General features: G+C 44.5%; 1 protein-coding gene and 1 long non-coding RNA gene across 4 annotated transcripts in view; one reads left to right on the top strand and one right to left on the bottom strand.

Annotated features, from left to right (window-relative positions):
* Positions 1–15,775, top strand: part of PRKCE (protein kinase C epsilon) — a 496,436-nt gene that overhangs the window by 441,788 nt on the left and 38,873 nt on the right. The window lies entirely within an intron of this gene.
* The window catches only part of LOC123286559 (uncharacterized), a 58,889-nt gene that overhangs the window by 42,732 nt on the left and 382 nt on the right, over positions 1–15,775 (bottom strand). The window lies entirely within an intron of this gene.

Here is a 15,775-nt window from a genome sequence, read left to right as displayed (position 1 = left end):
CTGAAAAAAACAGCAGACGTTCAAATCTATGTATGTGACAGGCAGTCATTTTTGGTAGGTAAAGGAAGAGTAAGAAACTAGTGGTTTGAATGATCAAGTTTGGAAATTGCTCATGAAGGGGAATTGGAACTAATATTTGTCAAGCCTCCACTCTGTGCCAGGAACTGTAATAAATGCTTTCCATATTATCTCATTTAAGCATCACAGTAAGTCTTTGAAATGAGTGTTGTTATCCCCATTTACTGGTGAGGAACCTGAGGCTCGGTGAGATTAGGTCGTTGTTTTCACATGTCGTTACAGAGGGGGAGTAATCTTTAAACTCATGTCTGGGAGATGTCATAGTCTCCTGCTCGGTCTCAGGTGTCTCTGCCTGTCTGATCCTTAAGTGACATCGTGGAGAGTCCCTGTTTTGGCAGTGTCCCCTAATCCCATGTCCTTAACCTTTAACCCATTTTCCGAGGGCCCCAAATCTGGATCTCTGGTTGGCCGTTAAAAATAAGATTGATAAGCCAATGAAATGTCATCATTGAGGAGTCAGGGCTGGATGACCACACAGCTAAAGACCTTCTGGGCTGGACATTTGGGTGATCCTGAAGTGAGACCACCAGAGAATGACCAGCGAGTCAGTATTTACTGACCTCCCCAGCACCTGGCACTGGAGCAGACACTGTGGGCCTGGGCAGAATATGCATGGTGTAGCAGTTGTGGGTCCTTCTTTGAGGAGCTTACAGCTTCTCCGGAACCCCTTCAATGCCCATTGTCTACCACCCAGTTTAGACACACGTGGAGGGTATGGTTAAGAGCCCACTGTTCAGGGTGCACATCTTGGTTCCCCACCCCCATGCTAGCTGTGAGCTTCTGGGCAAGGTATTCACGTTCTCAAAGTCTCAGTTTTGTTATCTATAAAATGAGACTGATGGTAGTACCTGTTTCAGAGAATTTGGGGGAAAATTAAAGGAGATGATCCACGTGACATACACTAGTAAATGCTCAACAAATGGTATCATTGAGCGTGGTGGCCTTATGGTTTTCTCCTTGTTTCACCTGTGGATGGCAGGAGCCAAGTCTTAGAATTCTGTCTTTTGCAAGTCAACTCACAAAGGCACTTAGAAGGTGCTCAAAATATACTTGTCACTTAGTGGAAAAGAAACCAGGACATGGACCAGAGTTAATCTCAGCCTAAATGTCATAGCACTTTCATTCCTTAACATCTTATTTATTGTTATGTTAACAGTTTCCTCTTTCCACACTAGAAGGTAAGCTCCATGAGGGCAGGGAAGCTGTTTCCTCCGTGCCAGGAACAGTATGTGTCACACAGCAGTTGCTCAGTAATTATTTAGATCCATGAATGAATGTTTTTTTCTATGAAAGGGAAATGAGCTGACTAGAAACCTGTGGGCAGCCTCTGCCCTGGAAACTACCGAGCCCTGGGGCTGACCATCCCACTGTCCCTCGGGGAGTCCAGCCAGCCTCAGGTTGTGCTGGAGGCCACCACAGGAGGCTGCCTGTGCCTGTCCCTTACCCCAGCTTCAGCCAGATCACCTGCAGAGCCCAGGGCAGAGCTTTCCAGATTGGCAGCTGCTAAGTTTGATGTTGAAAGACTTACTGGGAATTGCTGCCATTTGGATTTATGATTTTAATTGTTTTAGTTTATACTTGTGCCCTGCAGTGATTTTCCATCGAATCAGAACATTTATGTTTTAAAAAAAGAGCAGGTATGATTGTGGGTATATATATCTTACCAGCTAATCTCTGGCAATAAAACGTGTTTGACAGTCATCAACAGATTAGGAAATTAGTATTTGTTTAATTAACCTCCATTTGCGGCTGTTAGCACATGAAAATAGTGATTTTTTTTTAGCCTGATAAGATGATAGATTTTGCATTTGTATACCCTTAATGCTTCAAGAGTAATTGTTGTTGTTATTATTTCCATCTCTATTAGCACAATTTGAAGAGATGTATGCATCCCTATGTTCATTGCAATCCTATGTTCATTTGCAATAGCCAAGATAGGGAAGCAACCTAAGCATATATCGGTAGACAAATGGATACAGAAGATGTAAAATAGAGAGATATATATATATGATATATATATATGTGGTATATATATATATATATATATATATAATATATATATATACAGTGAAATATTACTCAGCCATAAAAAGGTGAAATCTTGCCATTTGCAACAAGATGAATGGACCTAGAGAGTGCTATGCTGAGTGAAATAAGTCAGAGAAAAACAAATATCATATGAGTTCACTAACATGTGGAATCTAAAATACAGAGTAAACAAACACAACAAAACAGAGGAAGACTCACAGATATAGGAAACAAAGTGGTGGTTACCAGAGAGGAGGAGGGGTTGGGGGATGGGGATAGGTAAAAGGGATTGACGTACAAATTTCCAGCTATAAAATAAAGAAGTCATGGAGATGTAATGTACAGCATAGGAAATATGGTCAAGGTTATTGTAATAACTTTGTATGGTGACAGATGGTAATTAGACTTATCGTGGTGATCATTTCATAATGTATCTAAATATCGAATCACTGTGATGTACGCCTGAAACTAATAGGATGTTGTATGCCAATTATTCTTCAATTAAAAAAGCAATAATAGATTGCAAAATTAGAGAGAGATCAACCATAACAAATATAATTTAAGAAGTCACTTAGAATTGATTTTGTGGGGGGGCTTGCCCCATGGCCAAGTAGTTAAGTTCATGTGTTCTGCTTCAGCAACCCAAGGTTCGCCAGTTTGGATCCTGAGTGTGAACCTAGCAGTGCTCAACAAGCCATCCTGTAGCAGCATCCCATGCAGAGGAACTAGAATGACCTACAACTAGGATATACAACTATGTACTGCAGCTTTGGGGAGGAAAAAAAAAGAGGAAGATTGGCAACAAATGTTAGCTCAGGGCCAATCTTCCAAAGGAAAAAAAACTCAGGAAAAAAAAAGAATTGATTTTATGTAAAACATGCACTATATGTACATGTATTATACTATATTATATATTATATAAAATATGAATTCATATGCAAATCATTATACTACATATTTGTTACATATATTAATCATACTAGATGCTTTATTACATACATAGTTTATTGTGTGTATATATAGGCAATACATCTCTCTATATATATCGTATATATTATCATAGCATATACATCATATATATTAATCATACTGTATATTTATTGCATATATGTACTTCAGTATATATACTTTGTTATATCTACCTTACTATACACATACTATCTAGTATCTAGTATGATTCGTATATGAGAGAGAGAAGTTGAGAGTTATATGTTGCCTGGCCTCATTCTCACACTACATGTTAGCTACTTTATTACATATATACTTCATGTATATGTACAGGCAACACATAACTCCCAACATCTCTCTCTATATATATCTGTATCTCTCTGTGTATTAATTTGGTATATCTCTGTGTCTCTCTATGTATTAATTTGATATATCTCTGTAGTATATTAATCATACTACATGCTTTACCACATATATATAATAAAGTACATGTATAGTAATATATAATGAAGTATACATGTAATAAGGTATATAGTATAATTAACATAGAGATGTAGATGTGTAGAGAGATGCTGAGGGTTATGTGTTGTCTGGGCACATCCTCATAGCACGTTAACCACCCTTTTAGTTTTCACTAAACTTTCAGTTTTGGCATAGCTCTTGCTAAAATAAATTCACAAAGCGTGATTTCTTTATTTCAGAATACAATATCTGGAGGACTTGTTTGTCTAGATCTGAACCACCAACAAATTGCACATTCCTGTCATTAATTTGGTCAAACCACTTGCTTTCTGGCTAAGAACTATCCCCCTCACAGAGCTTGTCACTGTCTCCACTTCGTTGGGCTCATTTGCTGGCCAGCTGACTTACCCTGCACACTGCCTTCGTTAAAAACCAGATGAAAATATGTACTCCATACAGGTGGAAATTGCTACCTGTCATGGACACTCAGGGTAGCTCAAGAATAGTAAAGCTATAAATGCTAAATCTGAGGGTTCGCCCTGCTCTGTGTGTGTGCCCCTGTGCCCACGGTATACTTCCATGACCCTGATTGTAATTGAAAGAGACTTTGTTTAAAAGCTGGGTATCACTTTTTCCCCGAGGCAGAGATAGGTCAACCTTTTTTGAGTACCTACATTGAACATAACTTACTACTGTTTCATCCACATCAATAGCCAAATAACCTACTTTCGTGTGAGGATAAATGCAGCCAGTGATTGCCAGCAAAGTTGAGAAATGAACAGCATTCTGAATTTTAGCTAAATGACAAGAAAATCCAAATCTTGCTCCAAGAATGGTCCTAGCATTTAACAAAAAGGAAGTGGCTGACTCAGGCTGGACCCAGAGGCAGGGGTGAGGCATTGGCCGCTAGAAAGGCCCTGGAGCGGATCTAGGCCCCCTCCTGCCAGGATTTGAGAAGTCGTATTGAAGCTGTGCCCTGCGCCTTGTCTCCTCCACTAACTCTCCAGATTCTTCTGATCAATCTATGCAGGCTCACTGGGGGCAGTTACGTAACAAGCCATAAGTGCCCACCTTAGCTCAATGACAGTGCACAAACTTGCAAGTATTTCAGAAGGGCTTATAACTTGGGAGAGGATGATTTTTAATGAGAAGGAAGTAAGGACATATCCAGAGTGCCGGCACCCCTTAGATGGAGCCGTGGGTAGGGAGTGCCAGGGAGGGCAGCCAGAAGGCAATGGGCCTGGTGGAGTGGAGAGAGAGGGGCCCAGGAAACTGAACTGTTGTTGGGTCGGGGCCCCAGTGTCCCCACTGACCCTCTGTCAGGGACAGCCAAAGTGGGCAGAGGAGGAGAAGCTGCTGGCACTTCTTGGTTGGAGACTGGAAGGCTCATGGAGAACATGGAGCTCCGTTGGGCTTCCTCTGGATGCGGTTCCTCCCATGTGGAGACACTACTGTCTTGTGCAAGGGCACGGCTCCCAGGGTCACTTGCAGAGTTGTGGCTTTTTTTTCTTTTTTTCCCCAAGTGGAATTCTGGAAATCCCTTCCCTCTTTCCCATTGGTGGCTTTGAAGCTCACAGTTCTTTTCATTACTAAAGCTTCAATGGGCTGACCCTGGCACAGGATATCTCTGTTGATCTGAAAAGTCTTTTCTTGAAAAATGCACATTTTTGTCGTTATTTCTAAATTGAAATCTCAAAGCACAAAGAAAAAATATAAATAAGGACCACTGACTCTATCTCCCTGGGCCTCAGTTGGATAAAAAGATCTCCGACCCCTCAGGAAATGTCAGTGACTATGCCCTTTGGTTTCCCTCTTCCTTGGTCTTCCTGGACACCCAGTCTCCTGAGCTTCCTCTCTGATTTTTCTGTTGCTAGTCCTGGCCATTAAATGTTGGGCTTGCTCGCAGATCAGTTCTAGCCCTCTTCTCTTCTGATACTACATGCTCTTCTTAGAAAATCTCACTCATACCTGTTTCTCCAGCCCAAACTTTCATCTATCAGCACCTGGTCAGCATGTCTAGTTAGATGTCTCCAAGGCACCTTGGACTCCGCATGTGCGACCCAATACTGGTGTACCCTGCCATCACTCCAAAACCTGGACCTCCCTGGTACATAGCAGGTACCCAGTAAATAGTCACCAAGTGCAGCAATGGAGGCTGTCTCTGGCTCTAATTGTCTTTGTTTTGTAAACTCTACCAGATTGTGTCCGCCCTGATGAGGAAGAGGGATCTTCTTAACCAACCTCGTCCTCATGTGCATTCTCCTCATCCATTGGCCGTAGGCCTAAGCCCCTAAACACATACGTGGGCATGGCCACGACCCTATACCATTCCCTAGTGTCGGATGCATACACACGCGTGCATGCACACTCACTTTCTGATCAGCTGGAAAGCACCACATGGTCTTAAAGCAAATACCTTCCAGGCCAAATTAAACAAATACAAATGTAAGACTTTTTTTTTTTTTTTTTTAAGAATAATAAAATCTGTTTTCTGTCTCTTCAGAGGTCAGTCCATTTTCAGCTCCCTGGCCTTGCCTGAGGCCTCTGATATCCTCCAGAGTCACTCGGGTGACCCCCACTTTGCAGGAAGACGTGCTCTCCCTACATCCCCCTCAACTCGTGCGGAGTTACATTTGTGTCTCCTCAGCTCTTTATCTGGGCTGAGGTGACCTGCGAGGGGCTGACCACTCTCCTAGCACGTGGCTCCTTGCGTGGCTGGACGTGGAAGATGTACACTTACTAGTCTTGGCAGCTTCTTGTCCTGACGAAGGAGCTTGCAGGGTGGTTTTCTGGCTTTCCTGTCTGGGAATTCTGGGCCCTGCATAGGGTTCTACAGTCCTCTTCCGCCAGCCTCCAGGCACGGCCCCAGAAAGGTTACTCTTGGTCCTTTGGCTGGAGTGGCCCTTTCTGTGATGACAGAATGCTGGCTGGATTTTGAGCTGCAAATCGCTGGGCCCAAAAAAGGCGAGATGAGCAGCCCTTGCCTTCTAAGGGCAGTGGAGGTGTCCTGTTTGTCCCTCTGGTGTAGAACTTACCATCCCAGGTGTTCTGGCCTCGTGTCCACCTCTCCCTCCTGACCCCTCCCTTCCTCTCTTCTCAGTATCCTCAAGGCCTAGCACAAAACCAGACTCTGAGTAGCAGCTCAGTAAATATTGTGGAACCATCACATAGTAGAGCCAAGTGGGCGATGGATGGATTCGTAGTTGTAATCATGCCGTTAACTAGACCATCATTAGAATGGACTTAATGCAGACTCTGCCCATTATTTCCTCCAGACGCTCAGCAAACATTGAGTGCCAGGCACTTTGCAGGGCTCTGGGGACCGAGCTGTGAACACAAAGACGCAGTCCCTGTTCTCATGGAGCTCATGTTAGGGAAACCATCTACTCGAGGAAATAAACAAGCAAAGTAATTACAAATTGTGATCATTACTGCGAAGGAAATGACCAAGGTGACTGAGATTAAAGTAACGGTCTGAGGCAGGTGGGTGGGCTGCTTTAGATAAGGTGGCCAGGAGAGGCCTCTTTGAGAAAAGCGGATCAAGGCAGAGACCTGAACAAGGAGTCTGTTCTCCAGGGAGAGGGAACAGTGATGTGGAAGAGCTCTCAAGGCAGGTAAGTGCTTGGTGAGCTTGAGGAGCTGTCGGAGACCCTGTGGCTGGACGGAGGGGGCAGGTGGCACGAAATGAAGGGGACGGGAGGGCCAGCCCTGGACCCAGAGTAAGGTGCTCGGGTTCCACTCTGACTGCCGTGGAAGCTGCTGGGGGTTAGCAGAGGGGTTCTTCCCGAGCATACTGGTAGAATGGATTGGAAGGTGCAAGAGAACATCTTCAGCTGCCTCCGATGGATTTGGCCTTAGTTTTAATAGTTTTTAATAATAACGTGTTTTAATAGTTCCATATTACCTGAAAATGTTTGTTCAGATCAGCTGGCTACCTGCGGCCGTGATCCACAAATTCACCTCTTTACTCACTCATTCCTTCATCCATGGAACCAACAGGTATTGAGAAGCTAGGATGCATCAGGCACTGGGGGGATTCCCAGGCGCTGCCCTCCCAGAGTGGTCTGTTGTGGAAGATAGATACTCATAGTGGGATCTGCACCAGGACCTTGAAGCAGGAGACAGCCTCACACATCAGAACCACCCAAAGGCTCACAGGTCCCAAGTTTGGATTGTGAAAGGGTGTGGTAAGGGAATGACCACAAAGGACCTCTCACACCGGGCTAGGAAGCATGTTCATGGGGCACCAGTGAAGATTGCAAGCAGGAGGAGAACATCATCCGATTTACATTTTGTATAAAAATATCTGCTGGCAAAGGTTTGCTCCAAAGTGGGAAGGGAAACATTTGGCATGCAACAGCCAAGATTGCACGTTCAGGCTTCAAGGCCTCCAGCTGCCTTCACTTCCCAGGATCTGAGACAAGAAGGGTCCTGGGGGATTAACTCATCCAGCCTTCTTATCTCATATTTAAAGGCAGTAAAGCTCAGAGAAACGACTTGCTGGAGGTCACCTCTGTCCTTGGCCCCAGTCTGTACATTGAACCCCAAACAGCCATTTTGAAGTACAAGTTGACTGATGGCCTGGAGAGGAATGGGGGGACTAGGTGTAAGAGTCACGCTGGTCAGGGCAGCCCATCCCACTTGCTGAGGACACAAGTCAAGGCCTATTTCTCACCAGCGGAGGTCAGGATATTATCCGTGAGTATTAAGGATAAGAATTTGCTTTCATTACTGTGGATTAAAAAAAAGTAATTGAACAATCATGCAATCAGATAAGTTATTCTGCAGTGATTCCGAGTCTCAATGCCAGGTACAGCCCTGGGCTATTTATTTTGGCCATGAACCGGGGATGCTGTTTCACACCTCAGGTTTCCAGCTGTCAGTGTAATAGCTGAAAGTCTGCTTTTTTCAGACAAGGGGTCATCTGTTTGGTCAAACAGCATTATCCAGCTAATCACTTACATCTTGTAACCACGTTGTCATGCGTCAAAAACAACCACCACCCCAACAGCAACAACTGTGTTCTCAATCCCACAAAAGGGCAGGAGTGTGGATGCAATATTTTGTTTTCTCCTCAAGCAACATAGCAAAGTGGTTAAGAACATGGGGATTGATGTCAGGCAGAACTGACACTCACTCGCCACCTGTGTGTCGTGTCAATAACCTGCAGACCCTTCTTCCTCGTCTTTAAAATGGGGATAATAGTAGTTTTTTCAGGTTCATAGGCTATTTGTGAGATTAAATGAGATGATAATGAGTATAAAATGTCTAACAGTGAGCCTAGCATACAAAACCATTTGAAAAAAATGGTAATTATCATTTTGTTTGTAAATGATTGAACTTTTCCTGTAGAAAGACTTGGAGAAGGATTTCCCTGCCGTTGACCCAGAGTGAAATATTACCATTGACTCTCCAGTGTCAGCGCTGCAGTGGAGAATTTTTAAATCATTCTCCTTGGCTCTGAAGCCAATCGTGCTTTTCTTTTTGATGAAGAGGCGCAAAGGGCGCTTTCCTGGGCTTCTCGCTCACCGTCCTGTGTGGCCTGGGGCGGGACTTGAGTGACTTGGCGTTCCTGGGAGTGTTAGGAGATGCTGCTGCAGAGAAAGCCGGGAGGAGGGATGCCAACCGGTCACCAACATCTGCCACAAGGTTGAGGGGCGTCTGAGTAGATTGAGGGGAAAATTGTCTTCCTCTTGAAGATATTAAGTTGATGAAGATGTTTGGCAACATCTGCCGGGAGAGCCTGTGTCCCCATCTGAGTAACCACAGCCGTTTGCAAGTCTCCACTCTTTGTCCAAAAGCAAGGAGTCTTTCTCCATATCCTCCCTCAGGGGCCTGCTCTCTGGTGATCCTAATACTTGGCATCCTCGGAGTAAATCTTTCTAATCTCTTATCTTCAAGTAAGTGGAAGAATTTGCTGTCATTTCTGTGGCATAGAGGCCTGAGCTTTGTGGAATTCGCATGCTGATGGAGTGAGCAGGCCAGGGAAAGGAGGGTGTTAAAAACATGGAGCTTGGGCAAGGAATACAGGGGCATATGGGTCTCTTCCTTCAGGGCGAGTTTTCAAGTCAAGCAAAAAAAAAATTCCAGTTTTTCTTGTGTTTGAAGGGTCTCATGTGTGCCAACCTTTTGCTCGGTGCTATGTGATTTACAGAAAAACAGTTTTCTGGGACTTCCTTACTCTTGGGGAATCTATTGTCAAATTGGGAAAATACAATTTTACAGATGGGAAAGGATGTGTTTTCAGATGAGACAGCTGAGGTGCTGTGTGAGGAAAACAGGAGTCCACTCGACGTCTGAAGTTCAGGCCCAGCTCACCCCCTCAGCCTTTGTGTGCCGCAGGCTCTTTGTCTATAAAGTGGAGATGATGATACCCAGTGCCCAGGGCTGTGCTGGGGAGTAGAGGAGATAAGATGTGTGATAGCGCACAGCGAGGGCACGGGTTAAAGCTGCTGACCACAGCAGCTCCCGTGGGTCTGCACAAGGTCGGCTCCCAGCATGCCGATCCCAGGTCCTGAGAAGTTTACTAAGGGTCTGGAAGCTGTCACATCAGTCCTGATTAGTAACACCTGTGCAGCCTCCCCCCACCCAACGCCCCCCCCACCCACCCCTACTCCCTACCTCCCCACCCTGCTTTCTCCCCTGGGGTACTTGGTGCACCGTGTCATTCCTCAGGCCCAGGGGAAAGGAATCCTGTGATTTTCTCGCTGGGCTAGACTGAAAGTTTCAGTTTGTGTGTGCATGTGTGTGTGTGTGTCTCTCTCTCATTTAAGTACCATTCGTCACTTTCCTACGTTACAGTTACATATGCTTCTTATTTTTCATCCCACACTGTCTATCTCTGGCTTATACACAAGAGGAGATAATAAACACTTTTCAAAAATAATGGAGTTGTTAGGGACCTAGTGACTTGTCCTCAGAGAGCATGTGTATTTTAAGAAATGACTGTTCGAGATCCCTGGAGAGGGCTGCATTTTGGGGGTAACCACCATGTGTCAGGCGCTGTACTAGAGCTTCCATGTCGGTTACATCGTTCACATGTGGCGATATTAGCCCCGTTTTACGGATAAAGACACTGAATCCCCAAGATACTTTGGGCCAGCCCAACATCGTCCAGCTAGTAAGTAGCAGAGTTAGGGTTCAGATTCAGAACTACCCCCTTCCTATCTGAACATCTGGAAGAGAGAAGCTGGGGGACCCACCAGCATCTCAGATCATAACACATAGACACCAACAACTTTGATACATAAGCCATTAGGCACTTAGGTAGCCATCCCTGGGGGCAGAGGGAGGAGCAATTCTTAGAAGCCAAAATATGTATTTCAAATTGTTGTGGGCACATTTCTGGACATATCAACAGTTGGTTTCTTCTCATGTTAAAAGTATACTTTTGTTAAAAGTGAAAGTATAGTTTGACCTACCCCTGATGACCCCATCTCCAACACATGGCCCTGATCTTAAGACCTTCTTTACACACCACATCGCCCTCAGCACTAGGCCGTTTCTTCCCACCTCACAGCAAACTCTTTTTAGGGGTCTTGGCTCTTACTCACAGATCCCTTTTCCTTTTCCCACCCCAATAAAGTAGCACAGTTGTTCTTAGAAGATGAGCTTTTTTTGTTCTTCCTGGAACTGTTAGTTTTTATTTTCTCCCCCCGAGATAGGTTTCATAGAATTTTTTTAAAAAGGTACATTTTTTGGGGGAATTTCCTTTCTTGACGTCTTTTAAGTTTCTGGAAGAGATCTGTGCTCCAACCCCAAGGGAGCCTGGTTATGCCACCCAGCCTCTAAATCAGCCCTTCCCTGTCAGCGATGGTGACCTCTTAGCCTCTGTATTCCCCTTCTCACCACGAAGGCTTCCTTTCCCAGCACATGGGAATTTGGGTGCAATCAGCAGAGAGAGACTACCAGCTCATGGATCTTACATTCGATCTGAAAGGTGGTCATGGGCATTTATGTGGAGTCAGCCCGCGACAGCCTCTTACCAGCCGCAAGACCTTGGGCGAGCGACTTAACCTTTTCTGAGCCTCGGTTTCCTCACACGTTTAAAAAGATGGGTTGATGACGCCAAATGTCAGCAGGGTTGGTGTGTTCAGGATTCCTATCTCCAAGATAAAATGTCAGAGGACTCTTCAAGCAGATGCCCCCTTTCCAGATAGCCAGAGCATTGTTCCCAAATCCCTATTTGACTTAATGATCTGGGCCAGACCATGCTGGAGCCTTGATCACCATTTAAGACTTAGATTAGAGCAGTAGTTGATTAGACCAGAGGCCCTGCAGGGGATGTTTGGCAGTGTCTAGAACCATTTTTGGTTGTCAGAAATTGGGAGGGAGGGTACGGGGGGGGGGGGGCGGCGGGCGTTGCTATAGCATCTAGTGCAGAGACCAGGGATGCTACTAAACAACCTGCAATGCACAGGACAGCCCCTCCGCAACAAAGAGTGGTCCAGCCCCCAATGTCAACCCAGCTGCCATGTGCCGAGGTTGAGAAATCCTGGACCAGAGGGACACTGCATGGCCTGCCCCGACCCTCTTTCCCACAGCCCACAGCCCACAGCACATTTGACCTTCTGGCAGCTTGGGGAGGAAGGGAGGTTCCATGGAAGTTCTCAGAAGTCCTCAGTCTAGTGGAGAACACACTAAGCTAGCCGTCAACTCGGGTGCCAAGCAACAAGGCTATGATAAAGGCATTCTGCCTGAGGAGGAAGTGCTGGGAGGGGCCCCATAAAATCAGGGACTACTGGAGATGTTCACTGTCACCATTGTCATCCAGCATGTTCTCGAGATTCTAGCCAACACAATCAGACAGAAATGTTAGAAATATAAACACTGAAAGAGAGGAGGTAAAAATGATCACTAATTATAGACAGTTCGGAAAATAGGAGAATCAACTGGAAAAAGAGCATTCAGTATCATGGCAGGGCACAGCACAAGGAGCGGCAGAAATCAATAGCATATACATGTGCAACCAGATAGACAACATAATGGAAGAAAAGACCCCATTTATAATAGGAATTTAAAATATAAGATAATAACTTGGATTATTTAGAAGTGAATTCAATTGTGGTTAACATATTGCAATTAACAGACAACAATGCTTTAAATAAGATACAAGTTTCTTTCTTTTTCATATGAATGGTGGAGGTGGGCAGTCAAGTGACCATTTCTGGGGCTTGGTCCTTGTCTTTATGGTCAAAGGTGGCTGCTAGAACTCCAGGCATTACATCCTCATTCAGGCAAGAGGATAAAGGAAGAAAAGAAAAAGAAGAGGCAGAGACTCTGCCTTTTAAGGAGACTTCCATACATCTGATTGGCTAGAGCTTAGCCACATAACCAGACCCAGATCTAAGACAGGCTTTGAATTCTAGTTTTCAGCTGCATTGCTATGTGTGTGGCTTAAAAAGAAAAAATCAATGTTCTCTTACTAAGGAAGAAAGTGAGAATGGATTTTGGGACAACTAGCAGGCTGCCATAAAGGGTAATAAGAAATGTACAAGATCTATAGGAGAGAACTTTAAAATGCTCCTAAAGGACACAGACAAGACTTGAACAAATGGAAAAACAAACAATATTATTGGATAGGACAACTGAACATCATAAAAATATCAATTGTCCCTGAGCTAATTTATAACTTTAAACATATTCCCAATAAAAACATCACCAGGAGTTTTTTTTTTTTTTTTTACCAGACAGATGATTCTAAAGGTCATATGGAAAAATAAACAAGCCAGAGTAGCCAGGAAATTTAAAAAAGAATAAGGGGACAAGCTTTACTGGATGTTAAAACATATTATAAACCTACAATAATGTAAAAAGTGTGGTATAGATCAGTGTTACACAATGAAGAGTATAGAAATAAATCCAAATACATAGGGGGATCTAGTACCAGTATTTGACAAAAATGGTATTTCAGTCAATGAGAAAAAATAAACTATTCAATATATGGAATTGGGACAACTTACTTGATGTCTGGAAACAAATAGAATTGGATCATACTTCACCCCTTTTATCAGGATGAATTCCAAATACATCAGACGTACATTAGTAAGATGAAAGCGTAGAAGTAACAGGAGAAAACTTTGGAGAGTACTTTTACAACTTTGAAATGGGTAAAGCCTTTCAAATTAAGACATAAAATCCAAAAACCATAAAATAAAACACCAGTTCAGTTACATCAAAATACGTAATATCGGCATGGCAAAACCACTGTGAGCAATGACAAAAGTCAAACAAGAAACCAGAACAAGTATTTGCAATTCTTATCCCACACAAAGTTTGTTTCCTAATGTAAAAAGGGCCCCAACAATTGATAGAAAACAAACATCACAAAAGAAAAATGGCGACAGTTCGCAGAAAAAATAATACCAATCACTTCTAAATATATGAAAAAATGCTCAAACTTACAGAGAATATGCTGAGATACTGGTTTTACCTATCAGACTACCAGAAACTTGGTGACATACCATGTTGGCCAGCAGGCACCATCATACACCGCTGACAGAAGGGTAAATTGTTCAACCTCTAAGGAAGGCAATTTGGCAACATCCCTCAAAATCCACATTCTTGTACTATCTGATTCAGAAATTTCTTTTCTAGAAAATATGTACAGTTACCTTCATATGTATGCAAGGTGTCATACGTACCAGCTTATTCACAGCAGCAGTGTTTGTAATAGCATGATATTGGAAGCATCCCAATGTCCCCCAGTAAATATGGTGGAGTATTATGCAGCCATAAAAAAGACTTAGGAGGCTCTTTATATACCAATATATATTAAGTGGAAAAGGTAAGTTGCAAAAGAGTGTGTATAGTAAGCTCCTATTTAGTTAAAAGGAGGGAAATAAATATATAGTCACATTTTCTTATTTATGTATAAAGTGTGACCAAGAGGATACATAAAGAACAAATACAAAGCAATTGCCTGCAGGGGAAAAAGGATTGTATGGGGAACAGATGCAGGAGGGAGAATATTTACTGTGTGCCCTGGGTTTTATGAATACATGAAGGCATTATCTACTGAAAAAAATCGAATGAAACTATTAATAATACATCAATTCAATAAGTCAAAGCTCGTCACATTGACTCATATATAGGGAAAAGGATTTTGCTGTATTTTTTTTCCACTATTAAAAAATGACCCTACTCCTTAAAAAATGTCCCCAGTCCTCAAAAGTGCCCCAGCCTTGTATTTGAGGACTGAGTAGACAGGAATGGATATCTAGGCGAAGTCCCTCTCCACAAGGCTCTCAGTCAACAGGTTTGATGAGTGCCCGGTGATGACACGAGCACCGGGGGAACTTTCTCTCAAGAAGGAAACAAGCTGGGCCTCGGAGCAGGCGAGGCTGAGAAACAGTTGTTCCCCGCCTGCTTCCCGGGGAGGCTTCGGGGCCCCTAGTGAAGAGGCAGCACTAAAAGCCAGCGAGAGGGAGAATCCTGGGGCAGGAACAGGATGCAGAAAGTCCGGGGTCCCGGGGCTGCAGTGCTGGTAGGAGGAGGGAGGGAAAGCCCTGAGGGGACCCCAGCCCTCAGCCAGCGGTGCGGCCAGCAGAATTTCAGGGATACCACCTTCTTTCGGCAGTCTTCCTTCATCCTTTGGAGGGAAGGACCTTCTCTCTCTCCTCTCTTTTTCTCTGAGCAAGCGTGGCCCTGGGCTTCCCCGAGCTCTCCCATCCGCCGAAACCCCACTCGGGAACTCGCTGAGCACCCAGGACCAGACAAGTTTGCTTGAGCAGTGTCAGTAATTTGATTTTTTTAATGAGACTGAAGACCCCCAGAGGAATAAAGTTCTAGGAAAGGCCTTTCTGGCTCCCAGAGGTCTCTCAAGCTGCACTGATCTTTCCTGTCACCAAGGAAAGGAACATGAGTCACTCTCTCTTCCGTGGGACTTGGTTGTGTGTGGGGAGTTAGACTTTTGGAGAAATACAGACCTTGGGGGTGGAGTCTGAGGAAGTGACTAGCGGCGGGGTTTCGGAAAACGGGGGCAGGACAGTGGGAAGGAATGTTCTGGCCTGGGTCCTCCCTTTGCCACAGCTGAGCGGCAACTGCCTGCACCACCTGGGCCACCCTGGGCCTTCAGTGTGGGGCGGCTCTTCCCCCAGGGAGAAGTGGGGCAGGAAGCAAAGGGATGGTGTGCATCTGGGCCAGGGCCAAGGCAGGCCAAGAAGAGCGGGGAACGGGGAGGAAGAAGAGCTCCACCTTCTCCTGCCCTGAGTAGGAACCCTGAGCAGAAGGAAAGGCTGAGCCTGCTGTGCCGGAAATG

The sequence above is a fragment of the Equus asinus genome, chromosome 6, assembly GCF_041296235.1.
Source record: "Equus asinus isolate D_3611 breed Donkey chromosome 6, EquAss-T2T_v2, whole genome shotgun sequence".
Classification (NCBI taxonomy): Eukaryota; Metazoa; Chordata; class Mammalia; order Perissodactyla; family Equidae; genus Equus; species Equus asinus.
Note: the sequence above shows the minus strand (reverse complement) of the source record. Positions and strands in the feature narration are given on the sequence as shown.